This window comes from Schistocerca americana, chromosome 1 (genome assembly GCF_021461395.2).
Source record: "Schistocerca americana isolate TAMUIC-IGC-003095 chromosome 1, iqSchAmer2.1, whole genome shotgun sequence".
Classification (NCBI taxonomy): domain Eukaryota; kingdom Metazoa; phylum Arthropoda; class Insecta; order Orthoptera; family Acrididae; genus Schistocerca; species Schistocerca americana.
Window position 1 is genome coordinate 627,418,025 of NC_060119.1, and position 26,002 is coordinate 627,444,026.

Here is a 26,002-nt window from a genome sequence, read left to right on the forward strand (position 1 = left end):
TATAGAGCTTCTCGCGGCACGCCGGGCAAGCTACCGTCCAATCAAGCCTTACATCCAGCCACGATCCCCCACTACTTGCCTTCCGCGCCACCCGCGATTGGGGGGCAAACCGAGCTTCTCGATCACTGGGGGTTCCCTGGCAGCTATGCTGCTGCGCGATGCGCTACGTGTAAGGTACCAGACATCAATACTCAGAAAGTAACTTATGTAAGCGTGTAGGGGGTGAGCGGTATCTTACAGTAAAGAGGAGCGGCCGCGTAGTTCAGGCGCTCCTTAATACGATGGCTTTTTATTGGTAAATGTAAGACAGTAGTCGCAAATAGAAATGAGGGGAGGGGGAAATTGTGCATGTAAATGACATTTGATGTGATGTTATGAAGATGCAGTTTACATGTTAATTTATAAAAGAAGTGACGGCGCTATCGTTGATCGAACGTTGCCGAATGACTGACGAAGGTAGGCGATGGCGTTTAGCGCGACCAAGCTTAAGTCGCATTCTAGGGCGCTTTTCGAGTCTGCAGCTCTTCCCGTTCGATATTTGTTATAATTCGACAATATGTTTATATTTCCACACATGTTATAAGATATTCGTCTATTCAGTAAGCCAGGAAACACATTTTGCTAACGTACTGAATTTCTGTGAATTTTGTGAGAGGATGCATTCTACAATGTAACAGGACTGCCACACATTTTTGAGTCTCATACCTGTCTTCCGTACCGACATCAAGAGGGAAACAAGCTAGTTTCATTCTGCTATAGGCGACTCAACGAGCTACATAAAAGCAGCGTCGACAACAATTGATGTCCCATGGGCCTATTATTTCACACAGCAAACTCTTTCGCTTGCTTACGGAAAATGTGGATAGTGTGACTACCGTGTATACACCTCGATGTAGCCTTACATGGGTGTAATGCGTGTTTTAGATGCTAAAGGTGGCCTCTCGCCACACTTTGCCCGAGCTCCCATACCAAAACACTTAGCAACCTCAACAACCTGAGGTAGACAGTTCGCACTTATTGCTACCACTCTGGTTTCTGCAGCACTTACAGCAAAGTGCGAAACGAAACGGACGTCTTTTACAAACGTGCTTACTCAAATAAACGAAGTATACGGGAACGCACCCGGAAAATTAGTGCTGGGCGGTCTGGTCATTTGGGAGAACGCAGCACCGCTAATCTCTTTATCAACAGAAAGAATTATCACTTGCAAGCAGAGCAATGCGGTGAAGGGAACCGATATCAAATGGCCGGCCCAGCCATATGTCTCACGACTGTTTAATTAAGCTTATCCTGTACAAAGGGACGCAAAGGGGAGGGAACCAACAGGATAGCTGTGAATCGCTCACCACAAAGAAACGCATTTAATGCATAACGGCTGCCGCTAGTGGCTCCTCTTCTTTCCTGTGTAATTAATTGGACTCTGGATGCGAACGGCGATTTACTGTTGTAATAAAAAAATGCACGCGCCATTAAAAAAAATACTTCCCTCGACAGGGGGAATGAATATATCTCCGACAGTAGGAAATTTGGTCGCAGAGTCGCAGCAACGGGGCCTCGAACAAAGAACGTTGCTGGCGCGTCCCCCTTTTGGGAAAGAAGTCATCGTCGACTATGATTGTTAAAAACTGTTCGATCATGAACTGCACTATTGCACTTTTTGCACTTTTGGCTTTCTGGTCATTCTAAAGCCGATACAGCGAAATTTTTTTGTCCTCTCGTGCCAAAAATACTCTGTAAATATTTGAAAAGTTCGAAACGATCTCCGAAATTTTGTTGGTGTACTTCGGATTCACCGTTTGTAATTAAAGCCCGTTGTTTGCAGCTTTGCATTTTGAAAATCTTGTTTAAAATACAGTCCAATACCGCGGCTAAAGGTTAGCGGCGCTGCCTCTAGATCGGGGGGGTCCTGAGATCGGCTCTCCGTCGGGCCGGAGACTTTCTTCGCTCAGGAAATCTGGGTGGTGTTGTCTTCATTACTTCATCCTCATCATACCCCAAAGGCCCGCAAGTCACCCATGTGGTGTCAAGGAGACTTCTATCAGGCGGCTCAACAGCCCCAGACGAGTCTACCGGCCAATAATGACATGCGATCATTTCATTACACTCCAAGACAGAAAAAAAAGTAACAGCAAGAAATGCTTTCTCGTTGGAAAACAATGTTCGCGATATCTTGGATTTTTGGGCTAATGCGGGAACAGGGTAGCCAGTAACGGAAAGCACAAACTACGAACGCCACTTAAATGCGGACAATACTGACAGATCTCCCACGTTTTCTCCGCGTGATTGTTAATGATGTACTTCTCGGTGTTCATCGGAGTAGTTGTTTCTATTTTAAGCGCAATATTTTGACGACCGATCCATTCGACTCCTTCAGGTGTTCCGTCGATCATTCCAGACGATGGTTCTTCGAAATCAGCGGAAGGAATCACGGTACTCAAAAGAATGGGGTATAATGGTCTAGTGGCTCCTCATAAGCCACACATTTCGGCATTCAATGCCAAGCTACGCTTGAAGTGGTGTAAAAAGCGACGCCACTGGGCATTAGCTGGCTGGAAACGAGACATTTTTAGTGATGAACCACGCTATAAATCCAATGGATTCGGCGAATGCTTGGAGAGGCCGGTCTCTGTGGCCGAGCGGTTCTAGGCGCTTCAGTCTGGAACCGCGCTGCTGCTGCGGTCGCAGGTTCGAATCCTGCCTCGGGCATGGATGTGTGTGATGTCCTTAGGTTAGTGTTTTCCGTGGGTACGTTTGTGTTCCCCTTTTGCGCTTAAGAAATTGGTAAGTACGGTTGGATATGATTACATTTTCAAACACAGTCTACTGCCTATAGAAGAAGAAAAGTTAGAAGATGAAGACTTTTTTTTTACCAGCATGACAATGCCCTCTGAGAAAACAGCGTCTGTGAGGTAATGTGTGTACAATAATATCCCTGAAGTGGACTGGCCTGCCCAGAGTCCCTACCTGATCCAACGGAACACCTTTGGGGTAAGTCAGAACGTCGACTTCGCTTCAGAAGCCATTCCTCTATCGGAATTCAGACAAATAATTGCTGTCAACGCTTTCGTATAAATCAGCTGCACAATGATTGGGATTCACGCACGATATCCAGTTTATGGCGCTATACGATAAGCTCGTTGATTCGGAAAAAGCGTATGGGGCCTGAAGATCGCAAAATGAATTGCCGAAACTGGTTGCTTTCGAAATAAAATGTCTCAAAGTGTACGGCTGTTGGTAAAGTTTACTGAATTGAAAACTCATTGAAAGTGTGGCCAGTAGAGTTGAAGGTGTCATGGAGAACCCCCGTAACACTGAGTTGACCGAAGTCATGGAATAGAGATACGCACGTACACAGATGGCGGTAGAATTGCGTACGCGTATAAAATGGCAGTGCATTAGCAGAGATGTCATTTGTACTCAGGTGATTGTGAGAAAGCTTCCGACGTGCTTATGGCCTCTCGAGGGGATTAAGAGACTTTGAACGCGGAATGGTAGTTGGAGTGAGGCGCATAGGACATTGTATTTCGGAAATCGTTAGGGAATTCAATACTCCGAGATCCATAGTGTCAATCAAGAGAGCGATGAGAATACCAGATCAGGCATTACCTCTCACCACGGACAACGCAGTGGACGACAGCCTTCACCTAACGGCCGACAGCAGTGGCTTTTGCGTAGTTGTCGGTGCTCACAGACAATCACTACTGCGTGAATTAACCGCAGAAATCAATGTCGGACGTACGACGAACGTATCCATTAGGACAATGGTGACAACATCGGTTGGACTGGAAAACCGTGGCTTGATCAGTTGAGCCCCGATTTGAGTTGGTAAGAGCTGGTGGTAGAATTCGTGTGTGGCTCAGACCCCACGCAGCCACGGACGCAAGATGTTTACAAGATACTGTGCAAACTGGTGGTGGCTCCGTAATGGTGTGATCAGTGTTGACATGGAATGGACTGGGTCCTCTGGTCCAATTGACCCGATTGTTGCCCCGAAATAGTGATGTTCGACTACCTGGAGACCATCTGCAGTCATTTATGAACTTCCATGTTCCCAAACAACGGACCACATTTGTTCGCTACTGGTTTGGAGAACATTCTTGAGATTTCGAGCGAATGATTTGGCCACGGAGAAAGCCCGACACGAATCCCAACTAACATATATGGTACATGAACGAGAAGTCAGTTTGTGCACGACGTCCTGCACCGGTGAAACTGCTGGACGGCTATAGACGCAGCATGACTCAGTATTTCTGCAGAGCACATCCAAAGACTTGTGGAACCCATGTAACGTCGACGACTCGCTGCACTACGCTGGGCAAAAGGAGGTCCGACACGATGTATGGAAATATCTCATGAATTCTGTCACAGTTGATACCAACTAACGAAAACCGGCACACTTTTTTATTACTGTGCCTCGAATGGAAACAACAACTCGGTTGAAAACCAGAAGACCAGCGTTATCCAATTTCGCCACAAAAACCAGAGAGATGGCGACAACAGCGTGGAAAGAAGGAAAGACTGAAGCATCAGTACTAATCGTGTACAATGCGCGTTTCAGCTGGTACTCGCTTGTTAAAGAGTCAGGATGGTGGATGATAAATCTGCGAAGTCTGGACGAGGTGATCTCCCGCTCTGTTAACAGCATTGCTTAATTATGGGAGCAGTCTTGGAAACGGCGCCAGAGAAGTTTGGACACACCAGAAACGGCCCCGGCTTAATCTCCGGCCCGGAAAGCTCGGCTGCGGCGAAAGACGTATGGCTGGCTGGGAGTCGCTCCTCGCGGCCGCGTTAAGTTTTAATGCCGACGGAGGCGGGCTCTCCACCAGCAGCCGGCCAACGGCGCGCACGCGTTATCCGAACGATGGACGCTACTGGAGATAAACCTCTGGCGGCGAGTTTTTGCGAGGTTTACGGCTCCCGCAAGTCGCGCACCAGCCGCTAAATGCTGCCGAAGCATAAAAAAATAAAAAGAAATTAACCGCTGCGCGCGTTGCGTCCCGTTATAAGGTACGGCTTTCCCTCAGCGTATCTCGGTGTCGGTCGAGAAGAGAGTGCGCTCTCGCGAGCTTGCACCTCTCCGCCCTCCCCCCCCCCCCCCCCCCCCACCTCCCCCTTCGCAATGCCTGCGTGGACACAACATCCTAACACTGACGATTTATTTTACAGCTGAGCCGCGATGGCCAATCCTGACAGCGCTGCCAGTTCGTTACTGTATTCTGTGGGACCGCGAGAGGTATGTACGTACACGATAAATGAGGTATGTACGTATACGATAAATAGAGGCCTCTGAGATAAAAGACGGTGGTAGAAAGAGGGCAAGGAAAGAACACAGGAGGGAAACGTTTGCATAGAGGGGTCCTCGTTGTGCGAGTAGATTGCCTCGGAAGCGAGCAACTAACCCCTCGAAAGAATTATCCGCATCACTCAGGAGTGAAAATCCCACAAGGTACAGGACAGGACGGGACGGAGAAAGGTAGGGCCACGGAAGTAGTACTAGAAAGGAGCAAAGATCATGGCGTTAGTCAACGGTTGGATTCCAGTTTGCTGATCGCTCGAGAGGGCCCGTTCACACTGGGTAACAAGCTGTATCGGCGATATCTAATGCAACTATTGAAGCAAGAAGGTTGAGGGAACCAGGTCGTGTTCAAACCAAACCAAATTTGAACTGTGCATGATTTCGTCGAAGTATATTACTTATATGCCAGTAGCATTGTTACCACTATATGTATGTGACTTTAAATTTTAAAAAAAGTAATATCTGAACATTTGTCAAACCTTTAATTTGACTGCCGTGATTCTAGTACATTTTAATGGAACTGATTTAATTAATCTCTGTACCGAGTTTCATTGACGTAAGATATATGTATTTCACAGAAAATTGTACCGAAATCCAAAAACTTCATACTTTCGGGGAAAATGCACTTTAAGTTTTACTTCAATCTTTTGAACCCAATCTAAGTTTAAAATTCGCCAGGTCCATAGCTGTCATCGTTGCGGGTTTCTGTATCCTGCATATGTTTGGAACCTTTTCATGAATTCTGATATCTCTCGTCATCGGTAGGATTGTTTTCTCAGCCTCCCGCAAACTCAGCTTGTCAACTGTCAGAAGCGCATTCTCAATTTCCGCCACAGATTCGGTGTCCGTAACACTGAAAACTTTCAGCCTGCTGGCTGGTCCGTCATTGAATCACAACACTGCATCCATGACACCGGTTTATTTGGTTTTTGGGGTCCACAAATAATGTTTCAGGCACTCATTTCCACACACAGTTATTAAAACATTTGATGAGATTTTGACCAACTTTCGTTAGCTAACACACTATAGATAGTTTTCATTGACTTCAGTAGGGGATTGTTATGTCTATATTGATCAATAATTAAACGTAGATAAGTTTTATTGACATTAGTAGGAGATGGTTATGTCTTCATTCGTCACCGATTACACTAGCTCCCTGATAACTTACACCACGACTACCGGACATTTGGACACAGTGAGTGACAGGGGTCCTCTGTTACCTTAAAACTTATTCCTACTATTAAATTCCCTTATTTTGCCCATATTTACGATCTGCACGAATAAAATATAACTATAAACACAAGAAGATTACTTCCTAAAATCAAATACTATTTCCAATCACTAAAACGAATAAAACAAAAACAGAACCATGAACTGATGTGCACTTGTTACTTACAGTCGCTTAGCACCAGGCTGACCAACTTGCAAAGCAGTGATCGAATAATAAATAGATTAAAGACAAAGTTTGCTGCAGCCGGGATAAACACTGCACAGTTGACAGCAGACAGAAGGGAGCGTGTCGCTGTTTAGCAAATGCTCGTTCTTTCTTAACATGTGCCAAACATACAAAAACCATGTATATTCTGGTTCACGAAGGACTGCGGTGTAACTCAACACAATTTTTTTTTTAAAAATGTTATTTCGACGGATTTTCACTTTCTTGTTCCCTTAGAGCAACGACATAATAACTTCAGTGTTCGACCTATTACATTTCTGAAGAAGGTAAATTTCACCTACAGTAATACGAATTTTCACCATTCACCTCGTGTTTTGAATGGCAATGAGAAAACTGTTTGGCTTTTATTTTAATTATGTTCCTCCTACTATTAAATTCAATAATTGTTAACAACTGAATACGATTCGGTCCCCGCTACTGCAACTTTGGCGATGTTGTGTATCATTAATTCTCCTGCCGATAATGGCATCACGCAACACGCTGGCATACCACTAGCTCGTGAAAAAATCCACACTCATCGACAGTTTGATTTTGTTTCCAAGGAATTGTTTCGACTTCATTTAATGATTGCGTCAAAAATATCGCCTTTTTGTTGGGACTGGCTGGACAGCGCTTCATGGTCGCAGTCTATCTGAAAATTTCATACTGTTAAATACCCGGCATTTGACGAGGCTTGAACGTTCGGCGGCTCTAATTTTTTAACTGTTCGTTTCCCGCTGTCTTCTTTCACAAGGACAGTTTTACGAGTTGTCAAATTAAGTGCATTAACAACTGTTACTGAAGACAGTTCGCACCTACCCACTTAATAAAGGCAAGGCTTCTGGTCCAGATTGTATACCAGTCAGGTTCCTCTCAGATTATGCTGATACAATAGCTCCATATTTAGCAATTTTATACAACCGCTCGCTCACAGAAAGATCCGCACCTAAAGACTGGAAAACTGCTCAAGTCACACGAATACCCAAAAGTGGAAGTAGGAGTAATCCGTTGAATTACAAGCCCATATCACTAACTTCGATTTGCGGTAGGGTATTGGAACATATACTGTATTCGAACATAATGAAGTATCTCGAAGAAAACAATTTATTGACTCCTAGTCCGCACGGATTCAGAAAATATCGTTCTTGCAAAACACAACTAGCTCTTTATATTCATGAAGTAATGAGTGCTATCGACAGGGGATGTCAAGTTGATTCCATATTTTTAGATTTCCAGAAGGCTTTCGACACCATCTTTCACACGCGTCTTCTAACCAAACTGCGGGCCTATGGAATACCGCCTCAGTTGTGCAACTGGATTCATGATTTCCTGGAAGAAAGATTTCATAGTAACAGCCAGGAAGTCATCGAGTAAAACAGAAACAATACCCGCCGTTCCCAAGGAAGTTTTATAGGCCGTCTATTGTTCCTGATCTATATTAACGACACAGGAGACAATCTGAGTAGCCCTCTTAGATTGTTCGCGGATGGTGCTGTCATTTACCGTTTTGTAAAGTCATCAGATGACCAAAACGAATTGCAAAATGATTTAGATACGATATCTGTATGGTGCGAAAATTGGCACTTGACCCTGAATAAAGAAAAGTGTGAAGTTAGTCATATGAGTACTAAAAGAAATACGCTAAATTTCGATTACGCGATAATGCACACCAACCTGAAGACTGTAAATTCAACTACATATTTAGGGATTACAATTACAAATAACCTAAATTGGAACGATCACATAGATAATGCTGTGGGTAGAGCAAGCCAAAGACCGCGATTCACTGGCAGAACACTTAGAAGGTGAAACAGGTCTACTAAAGAGACTGCTTACACCACGCTTGTCCGTCCTGTTCTGGAGTATTGCTGTGCGGTGTGGGATCCGCATCAGGCAGGACTGACGGATGACATCGAGAAAGTACAAAGAAGGGCATCTCGTTTTGTACTATCGCGAAATAGTGGAGTGCCACAGACATGATACGTGAATTGGTATGGCAATCATTAAAACAACAAAGGCATTTTTCGTTTCGACGGGATCTTTTCATTAAATTTTAATCATCAGTTTTCTCCTCTGATTGCGAAAATAATTGTGTTGACAGCCACCTACATAGGGAGAAATGATCATCACGATAGAATAAGAGATATCAGCGCTCGCACAGAAAAATTTAAGTGCTCGTCTTTCCCGCTCGCTGTTCGAGAGTGGAACGGTGGAGAGACAGCTCGAAGGTCGTTCATTGAACCCTCTGCCAGGTACTTTATTGTGAATAGCAGAGTAATCACGTAGATGTAGATCGGATATTTGGTGACACTACACGGTCAGTTATACACTTTTCCTGACGACCGACTCCCCGTAGAAACAGCACGGTTGCGCTTTCTCGGTGGCGTGGAAGTGCGTCCACTTCTGCTCCACTGGCGACACCGATGGCCGACCGAAACGGCGGCTCCTGCCGGCGACTTTATTTCCGGTAAGAGCTCCTGAGAGGCACGTTCCAGCGCTATCTGCTGCTCTATAAATACATCCGCGTATCGGCTGCCGCTGGACGCGGGCCGTAACTGTTTCGCCGACGTCGACGACCGACGTTCTGACGGAGTCCTCAGCCCACAAGAGGCGCAGCCCACAGCGGGCGCGGATCCGGGAGGACGGCGATTCCAATCCCCGTCCGACCATCCAGATTTGGGTTTCCCGTTATTTTCTCAAATCCCTCGAGGTGAACGATGGGACGTTTTCGTTGAAAGGGCACGACCGATTTCCTTTCCCATTCTTCCCGAAACCGGGCTTGCACTGTCTCTAATAACGTCGTCGTCGACGGGACCTAGAACTCTTCTATATTTACATATATACTCCGCTAGCCACCAAGCGGTGTGTGGCGGAGGGCACAATTCGCTCCAAAGTCATATTTGCCCCCCCCCCCCACCCCTCTGTTTCAACCACGGATCGCGCGAGGGGAAAACGACTGTCTGAACGCCTCTTCCTTGTTCCTTCTCAATCTCTCTAATAAGACCCAACTGGTAAGTGTCCCATACAGAAGAACAACAATCTGAAGACTGGACGAACTAACGTATTGTAAGCTATTTCCTTTGTTGAAAGACTGCATCGTTTCAGGATTCTTTCAATAAACCGCAATCTAGAGTTCGCCTTACCAGTTACTTGTGTAATCTGATCATTCCATTAGAGATCATTTCGAATAGCCACACCCAGATACTTCACTGATGTTACCGCTTCCAAAGACTGATCATTTTTTTGTACTCATAAATTAATGGGGATTTTCGCCTTGTTACACGCAGTAGGTTACACTTACTAATATTGAGAGATAACTGCCAGTCATTACACCATGCATTTTTTTCTCCAAATCCTCATTGATTTGTTCACAACTTTCCTGTAGACTACAGCATCATCGGCAAACAATCTAAGGCCGCGCTGTCAATACCATCAACCAGATCGTCTATGTAAATCGTAAAAAGCAGAGGACCTATTACGCTGCCCTGGGGCACACCTCAAGTTACTCTGGTTTCTGTTGAAGTTTCCCCGTTCAGGACGACATACTGCTCCCTGTCTGTCAGAAAACTTCCTATTCAACCGCATATATTATCGGACAGACCGCAAGCGCGCACTTTTTGTAGCAAGCGACAGTGCGGAACTGAGTCGAACGCCTTTCGAAAGTCGAGAAATATGGCATCAACCTGGGAGCCGGTATCTAGAGTCTGTTGTATATCATGCACGAAGAGGACCAGCTGTGTCTCGCATGACCGCTGTTTGCTAAAACCGTGCTGGTTTCTGCAGATGAGCTTCTCAGAGGCTAGAAAGGTCATTATGTCTGAACACAAAATATGTTCTATGATTCTAAAACAAATCGATGTCGGTGAAATTGGCCGGTAATTATGAGAATCCGATTTTCTACCCTTTTTATAGATTGCTATGACCTGGGCCTTCTTCAAGTCCCGTGGAACTTTCCGCCGTTCCAATGATCTCATAGCTGACGGATAAGAATGGCGCTATATTTGAAGCATAGTCAACATAAAATCTTACGTGGATGCCGTCTGGGCCAGATGCCTTTCTGGCGTCTTAAGATCTCAACTGTTTTACAAGGGGCGTTCAATAAGCAATGCAACATTTTTTTTTCCCTCGGCCAATTAAGGTTGGAAAAATGCGGAATTTTTTATGGGGCATCGTTGAGTATTCCGGCTTCAGCCCCCATAGTTTCAAGAGTTACGATAGGTGGTGGCGCTATGCTATGCGCGGTGTTCAAAACAGCTTTTGTAACGGAGGTGCGTTCCAAGACAAGGGCTGTCATTACGTTTCTTAAGGCGCAAAATGTCACACAATCCTCCTGCGAAACTTGCAAGACTTCCAAAAGTGCTAATCTTGCGAGTTCCGTAGGATAATTTCTATTAAGTTTGGGAGGTAGGAGGCGAGATACTGGCGGAAGTAAAGCTCTGAGAAGGGGTCGTGAGTCGTGCTTGCATAGCTCAGTCGGTAGAGCACTTGCTCGCGAAAGGCAAAGGTCCCGAGTTCGAGTCTCCGTTCGGAACACAGTTTTAATCTGTCAGGAAGTTTCATATAAACGCACGCTCAGCTGAAGAGTGAAAATTTCATTCTAGTTGATGTCTTGATATATACATACCACTGACATCAAATGCTGTACTATTTGGCAGCATTTGTCGGTATACCAAATCTAAGCGTATGCACGGTGCACAACTATTCCAACCGATAATGTTAATTCTCCTACAAAAATCATTGCCTTTATAGTGATTTCCACCACTGTAGACGTAGAAAAACCTATATTGTTGCATTCTATAAACTGACAGTGCCCCATCAACATTATAACACGACACATCAAAGCAATTAACATACTCTACAATCAACCACTAAAATTTTATACTTGCTATGTTTATACTTATGCTTGCCTCAGCTAACTCTGCTAATGACCTTAGGTCACAAATAGAACAAGGAAGGAAGTTCTGTCATTTTGTCCTATTTGCGCTGTATATTTATCCTGTGAGCTCTGCAACTCAGTTTTACACTACTACTGAAGTCGTAATGATGGAACTATTGCACTACAGCTGCATCTACGTCATACTCCTCAAGCCACCTAATGGTGCGTGGCGGCGGGTACTTTCGGTACCACTATCTGATCCCTCCAACCCTGTTCCACTCGCGGGTAGTGCTGGGAAGGATGATTATCGGTAAGCCTCTATGTTGGCTCTAATTTCTCGAATTTTCTCCTCGTGGTCAACATGCGAGTGTACCTAGGGGGAAGTAATACGTTGCCTGACTCCTCCTGAAAAGTACTGTCCCGAAATTTCAGTAGTAACTCTCCCCGTGATGCACAACGCCTCACTTGTAACGTCTGCCAGTGGAGTTTGTTTCGCATCTCCGTAACGCTCTCTCGCCAGCTGAACGATCCCGTGACGAAACGCGCCGCTTTTCGCTGTATCTACTCTACCTCCTCTGTCAGTCCTACCTGATAGGGAACCAAGATAGATGAACAATACTCAAGAATTGGGCGAACAAGCGCCTTATAAGCCACTTGTTTCGTGGAAGAGTTACATTTCCTTAACATTCTTCCGATGGAGCTGAGTCTGGTGTCTGCTTTTCCCACTATCTGTTTTGTATGGTCATTCCACTTAAGGTCGCTCTGGATAGTTACGCCTAGCCAGCTGTTTGTCATCAATAGTGCAGCTGTACAGTAGTGGATTTCTTTTCCTGTGTATGCGCAATATGTTACATTCATTTACGATCAGGGTCAATTACCAGAGTCTTGCACCATTCATCAATTCTCTGCAGGTCGTTCTGCAAATTCTTACTATCTTCTGGCGTTGCTACTTAACTAGAAGGGGAGAAAGTTCTTTCGCATGATCTTTATAAAATATTGTACGTATCTCATTTGGTCCTGAAGCCTTGCTACTACTAAACTATAGTAGCTGCATCCAGTCAGAAACGCTGAACATTCTGGTGGGAGCAACCCACGATTCGTAGGTATTCGATTAGCGAAGACACCGCAGTCTGCGACAGCTTCCCAAGTGGCGCGACACCGTGCTGTGGCCGCCATGTTGTCTGAGTGACGGCGTGGAACGGAATCTCAGTCGGTGGCAGGCTGTGACATCGCGCCCGCCACTCAACCTGGTGTCGGCAATAGCCGTGACTCAGCCGGCAGGAATCCGCCAGCAGCAGCACCCACCGGCCGCCTCGAGAACCGTGTGTCGCTCTCACGGCTGATGACCGATGGCTTCTCAACAGCACACCCACGACTGTTTTCATGCAGTGAACTTGGTATCCCACAAAACGACTACTTTTCGTGTAGATGTAACCATCAGCTCAAAGACTGGTAGGATACACCTCTCCACACAACTCTTATGTCGTGCAAATATTTTCATATATCCGCAACGACAGAACCCTATATCGATTTTAACCTGCAAACTTTGTTCAAGCGTTGGTCTCCTTCTACAATTTTATCTCCCCCCCCCTCACATTTCTCTCGATTACCAAACAGACGATTGCTTTAAGACTCAGTATATGTCCAACAATTGAGCCATTCCTTTGATCAAATTGTGCCGTAAATTTCTTTTATCCCCAACTCGAATCCACACACACACACACACACACACACACACACACACAGAAAGTAACGGGAATTTTTCTTTTTCTTAAACTATCTTTATTCAACTTCGACCCCTTCTAAGTACTCCCTCCTCAGATGTGCCAGTGCTTTTTCTAACCTTTGAAGTACTTCTGGAACTCAGCTCCTTCAGCGATTCTGTTTTAATCTCATCAATGGTGGCAAAACGACGTCTTTTCAAGGTTCTCTTCAGCCTTGAGAATACAGAGAAGTCCCAGGGGGCTATCTCCGACAAATACGGTGGCTGAAGCAACACAATGGTTTTGTTTTTTGGGAAAAAAACAAAACAAAACACGAACACGCACTGACGTGTGAGCCGGAGCATTACTGTGGTGCAATTTCCACGAGTGGTTTTGCCACAATTCTAGTAGTTTTCTCCTGATTGCTTAACGCAAACGGCGCATAACTTCTAGGTAGTATTTCTTATTGACCGTATGACCATAAGGTAGGAACTCATTATGCACTATCACACTGTAATCGAAGGAAACAATGAGAAGAACCTTCACATGCGATCCGAATTTTCGAACTTTTTCGGTCCTCAGGCAGTTTCTGTTGGGAAAATTAAGCCTTGGTTTCGACGTCATATCCGTATACCCATGTTTCGTCACCTATTACAACCTACTTTATCAGTGGTGGATCGTTGTCGACTTCATTTAGCAGTTCCTAAACGACGTCATTTTTGGTCGAAATTCAATTATTTGGCAACGATCTGTGCTGCTACATGTTTTGCGCCCGTAACACCGAAAAAATTACTTGGCATGAGCCAAAGCGTATGCCAGTGTCATCAGCAATCTCTCTGATGGTGATTCGGCGATTCTCCAGTACCATTTTCTTCACTTCTTCCACACTGTCATTAGTAACTGACGTGCTAGGGCGTCCACGGCTGTTGTCTTCGACGTCTTCTCGATCCTCTTTGAAATGTTTATAGCACTCGTCAACTCTTGTCTACTCATAGCAGATTCGCCAAAAGCCACAGTCAACATTTCGAACGCGGTACTTCAACCCATTTTATTCCATTTTTTCAAGCACAATATAATCCATATTATTGGATTCGTCTTTTTCTAAATTAAACGTCAGAGATTGTGTACCAACAAGACGAACAAATGGTTCAAATGGCTCTGAGCACTATGGGACTCAACCTCTGAGGTCATTAGTCCCCTAGAACTTAGAACTAGTTAAACCTAACTAACCTAAGGACATCACACACAACCATGCCCGAGGCAGGATTCGAACCTGCGACCGCAGCGGTCTCGCGGTTCCAGACTGCAGCGCCTAGAACCGCAAGACGAACAAAAATTTTGAACAAAGCGAGCGAAGTTAAAAAAGTCAAGTCACTTTTTGATCACACCTCGCACACTGACATCACACAGAAAGGAAGCACACATAAATTAACACACAGAGTGGCAAAAATACTAAAAAAAAGAGAACACATGTAGACCAGCATCTAAGAAATTTGCAAGCACAAATTTATGGAATTACTACGTCATTGGTAGGTAGAAGTGCCAGAACCCTTCATAATACTTATAATGCCCAAAATATAAAGCAAAATAGTTGAAACACAAATATAGATGTTCCAGACTACTGCACATACCTTGCCAATAATAAATGTTAAACGCATATGGTACGAAAAATGTGATTAGACCGATCTAAATTAATAGTTATCAACATACCTATCCAGTATCTCTTCGCCCGTTATTCGATTTACGCACCAAATGTGCAACATTCTTCTGTAGTCCCTATCTCGAAAGTTTCTGTTCTCTACTTGCCCGAACTGTTTATCCTCAACGGTTCACTTCGTAGAAGTCTACAAATCAGACCAACACCTTCAGGAGGACTTCCAAATATCTGAATTTATATTAAGTGTTAAAAATTTCTCGGAGGCTTTTCTTGGTACTCCCAGTCTGCGCATCTTTAATTTTAAATCCTCCGTACTTCGACTATTGACAATTATTTTGCGACCAAAGCCCTAGGAAGCGATAATTTTGACATAAATATAATTCGAGCATATATGGCTCTCAGGAAAGTTGTTTAATACTTACGTGATGTCTTGTCATCGACATTTATTTACTAAAAATGTGGGCATACCCTGCATTATTCAACGAAAGTTGAGAGGAAGTGTACCGATCACCTTCGTGAAATACCAAAACAAAACCGAATTCCATGAAGTTGCTGTCCAAGTCTGACGTCGGAATTCGGCAGGATGCAGATCTGTCTAGAGGTTGTGTGGGAAACTTCTTCCAGACGTCGTGTCGCCGCGTGACAGGCCTAGCTATGGAACTGTTCTTTCTGAAACAGTTTGCTTCTTATTAAAGTAAGACCCACAGGAAGGCGTCTTGACATGTCGCGCGATTGGATCTGCCAGCCCGGTGGGACCCACGTCTCGTCGTCAGTCAGCTCCGCTATATATGCCGTGTCGACCATCTTGCGAAATTGGGCAATACGGTAGCGCGCATGCGCGGACGGGAGCAATGCGTGACGGACGAGAGCATGCAAATCAGGCGATACTCCGGAATTAACATTTCATACCGCTGCTTTACGACGCCCGCTGGCAGTAAAGTTTACAGTTCGCCCCGTCAGCACAACGCAGCAACGCTGTGTAAGTCCAGCAGTCTCCATCGGCTTCCCTCACTTCCGCCTTTCGGTCATCTCAGTTGTAGTACTTCGCACTCAATTCGTGGTATGTAAATAATGTTTTAATTCATATTTATTCGGGTAAACTACTGATTCCTCACAGTAACTACATCCGAACCCTACAATGCTTTACTAGACATGTTCCTATTGAAAACTGCAGATGAAATTTTAACTAAATTAGCCTCTGGCTGAAATGATGGTTTTTAATTTCTTCGAGACTGCCAGCCCCGTCCTGAGTTCACACAGAAAAGTTTTCCAAAAATTACATTACGTCAGTGCATTAAAACATAACAGCATTTCTCGCATTGTGTATGTTACAAGTTGTCAAACCCACCAGACATAGATCAGATGAAAGTCATTGTGCTTCAGTCTGATTATACATGAAATTATCGTTTCTTATAGTCAACACAAAATATTAATCATATAATATTCGTATCTTAGATGTGGTTAAGTAACTGTATAACGAAGGCAAAAAGATTATATTTGACTTAAGATCAAATATAGTGGGACTGAGCAGGGCACTCTATACAAGCACACAACATTAACACCGTTAAAAAGAAACCTCTATGATAAAAGGAGTGAACGTTATTCCGAAAGGGTACCGAGGTATTTATTATATTTCATGCCCCATGGGTCTTTAACTGAACAAGTGCTCATAGCTCTGAAGTTACGGATTTCAGAGCCCATGTTTACAGAACAATTTTTCCTTGTTTTGGTCCATACGAACTCCTACCAAAGTATGGAAAGCAAAGAGCTTGCAGTAAAATAGTCCACTATCAGAGGTACCAGAACGATTTTCAGTTATAGCTTACGGCTCAGTCATTGTCGGACCAGGATCCCTTACCTAGAATTAATAAATTTACCGCTCTCCATTATCCCTGAAAGTTTGTAATAGTCGAACACAATATTACTGCACTTGGGAGCGACGGCGCTCCGGTCGGTTTACCTCTAGTTTTTATCGTGACATTTCACAAGGACACAATGAATCACTTGACAGTATATGCACAACTGTCTTGAAATCATTCATAACGCGATGAGTTTTCCTTAGTCACCACTGTACTTGTTTGCTGTAACGTCACGGCATGTTCCCGATAGCAGCCACGGCAGACCAAGTGCAACAGTATCGTGTTCAGGTAATAACATAACCACGCAAGCACCGTATATAACATGGGGTATCCAGCTTCTATCCCCAGTACTGCAAGGAATTTTTCCATTTGCAGGAGGTTACAAAAGGATTCCAAACTCTTAAGTCGGAAAGGCTGACTGAAGCAGGAATAGACAACACAGTATAATCTTGGGAGACACTACAACACAATCAGTTTGGCCGTCACCCTTCAGGTTTTGGCAACCGGTGATCCGTACCGAAGTTTGATGCACTTCTTTAAAAGTCAGTTCTCATCGGCACGTCATTTGGCGTCATAAGCCTGCCACACTTTGGTAGGGAGACTCTAGGTATTAATTAAGGTAAGTTTGAAGTTACTATTTGATTAGATATACTCTTGGTTCCATAAATCCGCAGTCATAGTATCTTCAAGGATGAAGAACACACAAGACAATAATACGTGATATCTATTTACAAAAAGTGTTACGCTAGTCAAATGTTAATGTTTTATTATGGTTCACCAGCACACTGAGTGAACTATGACTATGTAAATGCAATGCATCTACGACCACAGTTATGGGACTTGGAAAATAAAGCGTACATACATCGCAATAAAAAGAAAGGACAGTTCGCAAGTTGCTGCTCAATGAGTACCAAAACACACACTATAGAGCCTAGAAAAATTTACAAGTCTCAGATCATCTGTGGTAATGAGCCATAATTGTATTCTGCTTAATTTCTAACATGAGGGTGAACACGAGAATGTCATTCAGACTATTTTCTCTGTATAAATGAATTTCTACGTCCCGCAATTCTGGTAGTAGATTTACTGCGTTGATGAAATTCATAGCTCTCTCTTTACTCGTCTTGTAAGACAACAAGGGAATGGGATGCATCAATGCACAGCCTCCAGTTTTCGAATTGGAATGACAGTATTTTACTCTAAGAAATACGGCAACCAGCCACTAGCTACTCACATCGCGCGATCCGGCGCTGCAGCACTGTCGGCTTAGGACAACAGCCGAAGTTCAAAGTGAGGGGGAAGCATTTAGAGAGTCAGAAACAGCTGTACGAAATACGAAATTACCGCGAGGAGGACTAATCGGGCAACACGTCGGCAGCTACCTACAACAGCCTGCTGCGTCAGCAATATTAAACGGCTACAAGGCGATATCGCTGTGTATTGCAGACACACTGGAGCAATGTTTATGGCGAAATTATTGTAGCAGCACATTGCCCATAAAATATGGACCGTGCAAACGAACTTTTACACGGCGATTCGAAAAGCAGTGGTTCCAGATAAGACTGTTCCGGCAGGAAGACACGTTTCCCTATTAATTGGTGACACGCTCCCTGCAATCTGCATTCATGGCCGCGATGAAGTTCACCACCAGCCTCTTTCCCCTTCAGCGTATTAAGGATGCTAATCCCGACTCATCGAATTAGTACAGCCTGTACGCTCTGCCTGGGGAGGGAAAGAGAATGACGCACTTCAATCTGAAGTTTCGAGACGGTTAAGGAATACTAATAAGGATCCCCTTTCTCGCGGAACAACGAAAGCACTTTTGTCTACTTTCACAAAACTATTTCAGCACGATTGTTATCTTTAGTGGGTGTTCCATTAACTCTGATGACAAAATAAGCTTGTAACCGCCCAACAGATGTGGTGCACAATGTTTTTTTCCACTTCTGCTACTGTGTGCGTTTGAGCCTCACACGGCCAGCAAGACGTTTCAAGCGCCTCTTACACTGTCAATAATAATTGTCAAACCCTCAATATGTCGCCCGTCTGGCGGCGCATACTGACATATGTCAATACTCGTATTACTGATTACCATATTCTCAATATTATTGAGCATGTTATATCGAGTATTGACAGTTTGACAATATTCGTCACTGACATTGTGATCAAGCTTCATGAACTAACCACACGGCACTGAAGTGTGCGCTATTTGTTTACAGCTCATTGTAGTTCCTTTTTATATGTTCACGGATCACTACCCTACTTTCTAGAATTTACAATAATCATTGAATTTACCGGGTGCAAAAGAAAAAAACAATCCATGTAGACTCAGTATTCAATGGAATATAGGGGAAAAAATTAAAAAATACCGCCTTTAAGATTTACTGACAGACAGTATTTTCTAGGACCATGCACGAGTAGTCTTGTTTACGACTTTAGGGTTGCCACTGGAGGATTCACTAAGTCGTTAGATTACTCTTTCAAAACAACAACAGAATATTAGCTTGCTGAATTGCACAGCAATATGGGAAAACGCTTCTACTTGGAAAAAAATATCGAACATCGACAAACTTTAGGGACACATTCCGTACACCAAATCATGAAAGAAAATGTCTAGTATTAAGGGCTCTAAAGTGGATGACTTACGTGATATGAGAACTTGCCACCTTAATCCATTTTGAACTGCTTACTGCAGTCAAGCTTTGCTGTTCCCCACAGGCGGAAGGGTGGGGCCGGAGGTGAGGCGAGACGGTACCAGACAAATGAAGGAATTAACCGAATGGAACGGACATCGGTAGAACTGATGTACATCTACAGATAAATTATTACAATAATTCCAGAAAAAATGGACGATTTATTCAAGAGGAAGAGCTTCACGAAGTGAGCAAGTCAATAACGCGTTGGGCCCCTCCGGTCCCTATACAAGCAGTTATTCCGCTTGGCATTGACAAAGTTGTTGGATTCCTCCTGAGGGATTTCGTGTCATACTCTGTCCAACTGGCACGTTACATTGTCGAAATACTGAGCTGGTTGCAGGATCTGGCGAGCTTGCTGGCCAGTGTCGGGTTTCACAAGCACGAAGACCAGCAGTAGAAACTCTGCCCGTGTGTGGGCGGACATTATCTTGTTGGAATGTAAGCCCAGGATACCTTGCCATAGACTCTATGGAGACTTTTTTTTTAAAGAAAAACATTCAATGTCAACATTACTGGAATTTATTAGTGTCTTCCATCCACACAGTTTCCAAATTTACATAAATTTGCCCGTGGCTTTTTTTTCCGCTTTTGGCACTACTTATTTGTGTGAAAAACTTTCGGCAAAATGAAACATGCAAAAAGTATTTTCAGATCATGACTAAGTGATGAGCATTTGAAGTCGCTGATGATTACCTCTACCAGTAAACTTAATCCACAATTGGACGTAATTATGAAAGGAAAGTTACAGCTACATAAAAGTCACTAATTATCACTAAGATGTTAAATTTCTTTACGTGAATAATCTAACACTGAGTTTTCGAGATATAAATTACAGTTATTTTTATACATCAGTTACAACTAAAATAGCCAATATCATTATGTACACCAGGTATAGTATTCTCTTTAAATTGCCTTTAAATAAAAATATTTTATACGATTTACTTGCAATGTGTATTTTACAACGTAATCAAAAGAAAGTGAAACCTCGCTTAAGAAGCATCTTCCATAATGATGGATTACTAAGGCTAGTCGCCGAAGTGGCGTCCATTTGAAGGACTTGCACCAGACTGAGTAGAATAAAATGGAAAGAAATTTTTTACTTAAAATGTTTTCGCCAAACTAGTCTGTTAACCGTTCTTTTCATTTTCACTGTCGCGGAGAGTGGTGTGTCCGTTTATTGTGGATAGCCACAAGTTTAACCATGACCTTCTGCTTTGTAAAGATACAGCTCCGACAATGTCGCGGTGTATTGGTCGCGATAGGCCTCGAAAGTCGATTGTTGGCAGTATGGGTACCACCTCAAATATTTTGCGGGCCGAATACCGGGGATGTCCGGCCCCGGCCCGTGGGCCTTAGTTTGGAGACCCCCTGCCATAGAGCAACAAAGCGGTACGTAAAATATTGTCGACGTACCGCTGTGGTGGTAAGCGTGCGGGGATGACACGCAACGAGGACCTGCTATGAAAAGAAATGGCACCCAAGACCATCACGCATGGTTGTCGGGCCGTAGGGCGAGCGACAGTCAGGTATGTATCCCATCGCTGTCTGGGGCGTCTCCAGACACTTTCTCGCTCGTCATCAAGGCTCAATTAAAATCAGGTCTCGCCACTGAAGACAGTTCTACTCCAGTCAGTGAGATTCCAGGCTGAAGACGTGTCTGGAGACGCCCCCGACAGCGGTGGGATTCTAACCTGACTGTCGCTCGCCCTGCCCCCGACAAGCACGAGTGATGGTCTTGACTGCCATTTCTTTTCATAGCAGGACTCCTTTTGTTGTCTACGATATTCTTCGCCCAGTTTTGTTAGCCTTCATGGGAAGCTATCCCACATGTCAGCATGCTAACGCCCTCCCGCACACGGCAAGAGTTTCTACTGCTTGACTTCACGCTTGCCAAACCCTACCTGGGCCAGCAGTGTCGCGGGATCTCTCCCCAACAAAAAACATTTGGAGCATTACGGGCACGGGCAGCTCGGGATTTTGCTGACCTAAGGCGCCGATTGGACTGAAATTGGCACAATATCCCTCAGGACATTCAACTACTTTATCTAGCAATGCCAAATTGTAATCTTTTTCTGTGCACGTATATCACATTTACCGATTTCCGTCAGATTCAGATAAATGCTTCGCGATGCGCCTTCTGTCTTACGAGTGTATATCGCGTGGGTGATCATCCGTTCTCTGAGATTTAGTATTTGCGTCACCTAAAAAAATTAGTTCTTATGGCGTGACAGGTCTTGGAACTGACCAACGCATTTATATAAAAAGTAACTTTAGAGACTTGACCTATCCAGGAAAAAATATTTTTGCGAACGTCCATGTTCTTCCCTCTACAAATGGTTCAAATGTGTCTAAGCACTATGAGAGTTAACAGCTGAGGTCATCAGTCCCCTAGACTTAAAACTACTTAAACCTAACTAACCTAAAGACATCACACGCATCCATGCTCGAGGCAGGATTCGAACCTGACCGTAGCAGCAGAGGTTGGCTATTCCCTCTACAGCTGTTAACGACCACACTTCCCTTCATTACTGAATTAGCTGTTCCCTCGAGCCTACAATGAGTCCTATCACACCAATCTCTTCTCTTAATCAAGATGTGCTCTAAAGGTATTTGATTCAGTACATCTTCATTAACTAACAGATCTACCCAGTAATCTGAAGCATTCTTCTTCTCTAGCACGATATCTCCAGTGCTTTTGTTTACTTCGCGTTTCACATTTTCATAGCACTTCACTCCAGACGAACACTTTCCACGTAACACTTACCTCAATATTCGATGTTAAATAAATTGTATCTTTTCCCGATGGCATTTTTTTATTGGTTGTGTAGGATTATGCAAGACATATTACGGCTCTTACGAAGGCATGCACACTAGCATTTTTCGCGCCTTAGCATACACTGGCCCAGAAATTCCGCCAATAGGAAGGCATTTCCGCAGTGAACAGCAGCTTACAGCAGTGAGTAGTTCTACTGCGCGGTACAGCATAGCGTGCAGTGGGGAGCATAGACCGCTAGTCACGTCCGAGCTAACAAGCACGTGCTGAGTGCAGCCGATACGAACATGAGCGTATTTCTCCGAAAATGGGCGCCAATGCTATCGCGGTGGGGTTTGGTGGCGGAGAGGGGGCGGGGAGGGATGGGGGTGGGTGAAATGGGGCGTGGCTGTAAGGCGACGCTATACGGCTTGCGGTTTCCGGGACCACCGCTTCCGCACCCAGGCACACAAGAGCGTTCCCGACGCCCACGATCCAAGCGTCTTCGTCACTGGCGAAGTGGGCGCAGCACTACCAGTCGGCAAGACAATATAGCCCGCCAATAGTCTTAGCAAGAGAAACTTACAAGGGAACCTTCCCATCGCACCCCCCTCAGATTTAAGTATAATTTGTCACAGTGGATACACCTTGAAAAACTGAACACAGATCAATCGAGAAAACAGGAAGTAGTTGTGTGGAACTACGAACAAAATTAGCAAAATATACAAGCTGAGTAGTCCATGCGCAAGATAGGCAACATCAAGGATAATGTGAGCTCAGGAGCGCCGTGGTCCCGTGGTTAGCGTGAGCAGCTACGGAAAGAGAGGTTCTTGGTTCAAGTCTCCCCTCGAGTGAAAAGTTTAATTTTTTATTTTCAATTATTACTTGTCCGTCCGTCCGATGCGAGGTAACTGCGCCGTAGTATCGGGACGCTACAACTAAACAACATATTCCTGTCATGTGACGCACATGCCGTCACCAGTGTCGTATAGAATATATCAGATGTGTTTTCCTGTGAAGGAACCGGTTGACCTATGACCTTGCGATCAAATGTTTTCGGTTCCCATTGAAGAGGCACGTCCTTTCGTCTACTAATCGCACGGTTTTGCGGTGCGGTCGCAAAACACAGGCACTAAACTTATTACAGTGAACAGAGATGTCAATGAACGAACGGACAGATCATAACTCTGCGAAAATAAAGAAAGTAAAGTTTTCACTCTAAGAAAGACTTGAACCAAGGACCTCTCGTACCGCAGCTGCTCACGGGACCACGGCGCTACTGAGCTCACACTATCCTTGATGTTGCTTATCTTCCGCATGGCCTACTCAGCTTGTATTATTTTGCTTATTTTTTTCATAGTTCCACACAACTTCTTCCTGTTTTCTCGATTGATCTGTGTTCAGTTTTTCAAGGCCTATCCACTATGCCAACTTATAACTAAATCTGAGGGGGGGGGGGGGGGGGGGGGGGGTGCGATGGGGAGGTTCCCTTGTTAGGAACCTGCACACGAAATGGCGTCTTATAAACAAATACGCGTCTCGTAATATATATAAGAGAGGGGGGGGGGGGGGGGGGGGGGAAGAGAGAGAAGTGAAAAACCGTTAACGAGGAAAGATGAGAGCAGGACAGACCATCTATCAGCACTACCTGTGTTACAAGGAAAAATGTATACGATCCTCATCCCGTACGCGGAACATGTAACACGTTCTGTCGTATCTCTCGATAAGTATTATCTTTATGCTTTCGAGGAAAAGAAGATTACCGATTAGGAATCCGAGATGTAGACGGGCACACACTATGAAAGAGCCGAAAACGGCAATATTTTGGACGCCGAAAAAGTCATATTTAAAGACTGCCAAGTCAAGCAGCGGACAAAAAAGTAAGGCTAAATTTTGATATTAGCCGTAAAAGATAAATAATTTGACCGTGACGACTCAAATTCTGCGCGTTCGAGGGTCAGACAGAATAAGAAACCGCAACAGAAGATGTCTTACCAAAGCAAACAGCGAAATATTAAAAACAGTATAACGTGGAGACAGCTAATGCATTAGTTCTACTTAAATTTTAGATCTGTTTTGCATGAACAACTGCAGCAGTGATTTAAATTGGTGATTTATGTAGGTACAATACACTACGAGCCTTAAATAATAAAAATTAGACCCTCAAGCTTAACTTCTTGTTTCACCAATATGCAACCAGTAGCTCAAATACATGCCAACAACTTCCTATGTTCATTTGTGTCCGCCTTTTATGTTCGTAATTTTTTTTTTTAATAGTGCAAGAACTATTTCACTAATCATTTATCTGTTGCCACGGTTCCACGAGCAAAAGCTTAATTTATGTACACACCTACGGCGTTCTATAGTTATCTACGTCACATACGCTAGTAAAGTCACTTTTTCATTAAGTCGTAAATATCTCACTATTTGTTTAGCTGCAAGTTTTCATACATAAGTATATTGACATCGTATGGGAAAATTTGCAGCTCGCAACGTTCACGCGTCAATTATCAAGTGCGTAAACATTTTATTCTGTGATTTAATGCGTCTGATTTCAAAGATAGGGATATCTATTAACTTCATATTCTTTATGCTTGCCTTCAATGTTCATTTACTTCAAAACCTAGTGCCACTAAATTAATCTATTTCGGCCCGCACAACCCTAGCGTCTAGTTCCACATGGTCCAGATTCCAAAACAATGCTCCTGAAACGCCTACATGTAACCCTGCACTGGTTCGAAAAGTAGTTAATGGTAAATTAAGTATCAGGTTAAAAAAAGGTGACGAGCAGCATGTTATACCCACATGAATCACCATAAATTTTACACGTCACAAGCAACGATGGAAAAGAAGGTATGATTTTTCAACTCTTAAAAGTAGCCACGTCGTAGCCTCACGTATTTGGTACCGAGGAACACTAACAGTCGAATGGGTTGGTATGTCACGACGTAGCGGGGAAAAGAAAGGGAAGAGTTTAACGTCCCGTCTACGACAGATGGAGCCCTAGATGTAAATGGGGGAGGATGGGGGATGTGAATATTCGTGTCCTCCCTATCCTTCTGGAGGGGACAATTTTGACATTTGCCTTAAGCGATCTAGGGAAACTACGGAAAATCTAACTGGCTGAAGTGAGAGCGTGTGGGAACTTTTGTGTCGGCTACAACAACTCTGTGAAAAATGAGCAGCACAAATCGTCTCGTTTTTCTCGAAGAGTTAAACTAATTCAAAGCACGTAAGTTTCCAGCAAAGTGGGTTCGTCGAAAAGGCCTTACGTTACGATGACTGCCACTCCCCTCACCTACTGGAAAAGTTTCCCCATTTCGACGAACTCACTAGCCAAAAGCTTTATCATCATCTGCTGCCGTAAGCACATTAAAAGGCGCATTGGTTTGCTTAGTGCAGTACACGACAACCTGCATGTTTTTCATCCTCATTAAGGACCATTTCAGGAAAACACACACACACACACACACACACACACACACACACACAGAGAGAGAGAGAGAGAGAGAGAGAGAGAGAGAGAGAGAGAGGGGGGGGGGGGGGACTGTTGAATTTATTATCGTGCCAAAGCGTTCTCAATTCTCTTTCACTTTCTGATTTTACGTGCCAAGTGGACAGCTACTATCTGAAGTCTGCTAGGAGCCTGGAAAACTTTCCACTGAGCATTCAGCTTCTTGGTAGAACGAGGAAATATTCAGGCTGTTAGTCTTATGTGGTCGGTCGAC

General features: G+C 44.1%; 1 protein-coding gene across 1 annotated transcript in view; it reads right to left on the minus strand.

The window, feature by feature from the left end:
- The window catches only part of LOC124607489 (DE-cadherin), a 630,570-nt gene that overhangs the window by 73,369 nt on the left and 531,199 nt on the right, over positions 1-26,002 (minus strand).